We start from the raw sequence: 5084 nt of genomic DNA, 5'->3' as shown, positions 1-5084 counted from the left end.
ACGGTAAAAATTCAAGTCTCTCCGTCTATCTTCTCTGTTTTTGCAACCGACCGCCACACACGACGTCACCATTTTGATTATTAATGTTAACGAGCAGAAAAATACGCCATAATAGGAGGAATTTACGAAGCGCTAATGCATTAACATGACTAGTATCCGGACAACATGGCGCGGGGCGTGGCTGTGACGTCACGTGAGTAGGGTCTATTGTTGTTCATCTTGCATCTTATGTGTATGGTTATTAACTTTCTTTGTTGATATGAGGACTCGTTAAATAGGGCGTACTGATATAATTAAAGAATAGAAAAGGGGGTGTAGGTTTTAATAAGCAAATGCTTCATCCTACTCCTTTTAGGAAACAATGAATAAGTTCTGATATTATTATTATTACTATTGTCTTAAATATTGTTAATGTTATCTCAAGTATTATCATTGGTTTTGTCTCATTTTTTTTTTTTTTTAATTTCTCATGTCCAAAATGAAGCATTCATTCATTAAAAAAAAAATTAAATGTGTTCGTTGGCCGTCACTGACTAGCATATGCGATCGCTACACGAAAATAACAAATAAATCCTCCTGAACAACGGTCAGAGACGTAACACAACCATGAGGATATAATATATAATGAAGACAGGGCATAGGGGGGTAAAGGATAGCTTGATGAAACAGGAGAATGTCATTGTCAGTGGCGAAAGGCTACCTCTGGATCAGGTCGGCTCTTTTTCCCGTCTTTTTTTTACCCTTGACACTCAAGCCATCTCTTTAACGAAACATTTGAATGCTATTCCACATCTTTACCAGTGAATTTGGCACCAGGGACATCATTTTCGGACAGAATTGGTAGGTTTGGCTTAGTAAACATCTCTTTCGTACACTATTTACATGCATCTAGCATGAGGGACATATGCATGTTTGACCCCCCCACCCAGCAACAGTTGCTAACGTCATGAATATTAATGAGCAGGGGCGGACTGGTAATCTGTGGGTTCTGGAGGATCACAGAACGGCCGGTGCCCTGGACGGCCGGCGGCCGCCATTCATTATACATCACTGTTTTTGTCCCCCCTTGCCTCTGATTATTTACAGTTCGCATCCAATCCAACAGGTGGCAGCAATGCGCCTGGCTGTTCATCGCCAGTCTGATAGAAGAACGGAAGAAGCACAAAGTTGCCTTCATTGGTTCCTTGTGGAAGCAAAATGGCGACGAGCGTTAATGCACAATATGGATGGTGGTGGCAAAAAAAGAAAAGAGAAGGGTGGCGCGAAGAAGGTTAGGAAGAAAAAAATTAAAGAAACTGGAGAGCGAAGCATCAAAATGTCATAAGTTGACAAATATTTTTGCAAGCAGCAGTCTGGCTGCAACGGCCACGTCGGGTAACAGCAGCCCACTCCCGGCGTGAGAGGGGGAGCGGCAGCCGCTCTGACGCGCAGCCGATTCAGGGAGAGAGAAAAAAAGAGGGAGGGGGTAATGATAAGCTGGTGGAAGTTCGAGAGGGAAGTTCCCCAGACAAGCGCAGAGCAAGTAAAAATGGATGAAGAGGGTCACTTGTTCGGTATACTGGCAATTGTTATCCACCAGGTAGGTACATTTTAAATGAAATAAACGACAATTAAAGGGTTAGTGCCAGCTAGTCGATGTACCCGTTGGCAATCGTGTCAAGTTACAATATGCTAGTCCTACTATCACTCTCCTAAGAAAAAATATTTTAGCTGTAAAACAACGTATGCACACGCAGCAGCAATATTAATTCAGAAGAAATATAACAAAATATTAATAAAATGAATGGTTTTACTTTACAGTTTAGGTAGTTAAATTGATATATATTTTTAATCATTTATATATCGTTTTGTTTTCTGGTTAATACTTTCCAATGAAGGTTATGTATACAGGATTTGTCTTGAAATGTTTATTGTATTTTCATTGAAATTTATTATTTGTATGGCAAGATTAATTATGGCAGGGGTCTCCAAACCGGTCCTCAAGGGCCACTGTGGGGCCTGGTTTTTCTTTCAACCGATCGAGTACCGACAGTTTAACCAATGAAGTTTCTGCTAAAACAAGCAGCAGCTGACTGCAATCAACTGATTACACTTGTAAAACACCAGATTGGTGCATAGGTGTTGTCTTGTTTTGTTGGAATGAAATCCTGTGCCCGCTGCGGCCCTATGTGGAATAGTTTGGAGACCACTGAATTATGGCATAAACAATGAAATTGTTTTATAGACAGAGATATATAGAGATATATTATAATCAATCGGATACATGAATGAATGAATTTATTGTCATTGTCATCATCATCATAATCATTGACAGTTTCAGAATGTGGAATTTGCCCGAATACTTAAAACTTGCTTTGAAAAATACATTCTTTCATTTGTTTATTTAGGTCTATCATAGAGCTAGTACAGAAAATGAACCCAACTCCAGTTCAGCCTTGCAGTACTTTGAGTGCCCCAAGTCAGACAGTGACATTCATTCATTCATTTTCCATGCCGCTTTTCCTCACGAGGGTCACGGAGGTGCTGGAGCCTATCCCAGCCAACTACGGGCAGTAGGCAGGGGACACCCTGAACTGGTTGCCAGCCAATCACAGGGCACAAGGAGACATACAACCATTCACGCACACACTCATACCTACGGACAATTTAGAGTGTTCAATCAGCCTACCATGCATGTTTTTGGGATGTGGGAGGAAACCGGAGTTCCCGGAGGAAACCCACGCAGGCACGGGGAGAACATGCAAACTCCACACAGGAAGGCCGAAGCCCGGGATTGAACCCTTGATCTCAGAACTGTGAGGCAGATGTGCTAACCACTAAGCCACCGTGCCACCCAAACAGTGACAGTCTAGACATATTTTCTTCATTTTCTCTTAAAGTGCAAGAAATTGATGCATTTTACAATAAAATGTAAAAAAAATAAATAAATAAAAATTCTCCCCGGGGTTGGGGGGTTGGGCGGTATGCCCCCGGACACCCCTAGGGGGTCTGTTTCCCTTCGTAAAGCGATTCTTGTGGGCTGGGCTGAGTCAAAGTCCAGGGCTGCTTTTTAGTCCCAGTCCGCCCCTGTTAATGAGCATAAATGACATGTCAAGTGCAGTATGCTATTTTAACATTTAACATCCAATGTTCTTAAGTAGATTAAGTGGAGGTTTTGCATTTAGGAAATGTGGGGAAAATAATAGTCGATGGAGGTTGGGGTTACTGCTGGTTCTGTTAACTTTTATTTTGCAAATCATGGGAAAAAATTGAATGAAAATTTGTGTTATAGGAATAACCGTGCCAAAAGCGGTTTTATCTGCATTTCAGTGGTTTTCCGAGGGTTGACCCTCCCAAAAAAGATTCTGGCTCCGTGGCGACCTTCATGTCAGGGAGTTCCTGCAAGAAATTCCTAGCCACTTTCACCCCTGCTACTACTTTGCTATAGTTCGTGTTGTGATGAGGAACAGATATACTGTGTATGAAATGAAATGACAGTGAAATAAGTACTCGTCTTCTGACTGACCTATGTCCTGGAAAGGACTGTGGAGATTCCAGTGTGGTCATAGACCGAAGTTGCAGAGAGCTAGCATGGGGCACAAACTCTGCAGAGGAGCACTGCCTGGATGTGTGAGATATACAATGTGGGCCTGTGTTTCCAGCCAGAGAGGAACTGACCAAGGCCTCTGAGGAATGAAAGATTAAAAAATGTACATAGTTTTCATTTTATGGCCTGTTTTGCACAATGAGAGGAAAAGTATCGAGTAAATTTTATATTGTTTATATACAAAATATATGTGTTATATACGGTGTATAAAATATATATAATCACTATTTTTCACTGTTGGTGCCCTGTATATAACTTATTTTGACCATAATATGTAGAAAGGACAAAAAGGCCCTTTACCATACCTGCTGTTTTTGTTGCATTATCAAACATAAAACTATTCAGTCTTTTTTTTTTCTGTTGAATGTTTATCCTAACAAGTTGAATAAACATCACCCTTAAAAACGTTTCGTTGAGCAAGTTTGGTTGTCAATGGGACATCAATATTACAAATTTTGACAAAAATGTTTTGATTTTTTTGTTGTTGTCTTTTTGGGTACAAAATGTTGATTATAATTGGTTGAAGGAAACAACAGTTTGGACAATATAGTGTCCTAAAAGGGACCCAATCTGGCAATTGTGATGTTTTTTTCTCTGAAATATAAAGGCAACATGAAAGGTATGCAGATTTTAGGAAAAAAAGGCTTAGCTGTTAAAAGGTTAAACTAAACAACGTAAAATTGAAAAAAAAAAAAAAAAATGTAAATGCACATGCCACTGCCATTGCATACATTGACTGGTTTTCTCGTTCTTTAGCGGTGTGTTTGACCGCTTGTCGGGAAGCTTGTGGAACCTCGCATGCCGCACAAAAGAAGCGCCTAAATCATGTCGACCGCGTCGGTACCAATGATACTTTGGGTGTTGCAGAAAAGGCAGTCACATCACATTTTCTGAATCTTAGAATCAACTTAGTGACGAAGCATCGGTTTTATTTACAACCTTAGTTTTGAGTTATAAACTTACAATTAAAATTAGGCTTGTTCTGAACAAAGGGAAGGGGAGGTAAGGACGGAATAAAAGCAAGTTGTTTATAATGAATAAAATCAACAAGCACAGTGAAATACAAGCACTTTAAAATTCGAAGCAAAGTAGAGATATTTTCATCGACGAGGGCCGGAATGATTAACAGTACAAACAATTTTAATAATCAGTGTCCGATTTGTACGACAAAGCATTAGGCCAAAATAAAGAGGACTGCGATATTATAGTCGTACTGTTATGAGGGGAAAAAAGTCATCCTGTTACATAGGGGTAATGTAGCTGAATAAGCAGCTACATACTTTCCGTAACGCTTTGCCGCCGCCACTAAAGTTAACAATAATGAAAGCAGCTCTTGAAGCTGTTTTTTTTCGAATCAGTTACCAAAATAAGGAAATCTGTTATCTTTTAGGTCATCTACATCAAATCATATTTTCCATATTTATGTAATTATATTATTGACGAATTATTTAAATTTTTTGTAATTTGGGGTCTAATGTTTCAAATATTAGCTGTGAAA

This window comes from Corythoichthys intestinalis, chromosome 13, assembly GCF_030265065.1.
Source record: "Corythoichthys intestinalis isolate RoL2023-P3 chromosome 13, ASM3026506v1, whole genome shotgun sequence".
Taxonomy (NCBI): domain Eukaryota; kingdom Metazoa; phylum Chordata; class Actinopteri; order Syngnathiformes; family Syngnathidae; genus Corythoichthys; species Corythoichthys intestinalis.
Note: the sequence above shows the minus strand (reverse complement) of the source record.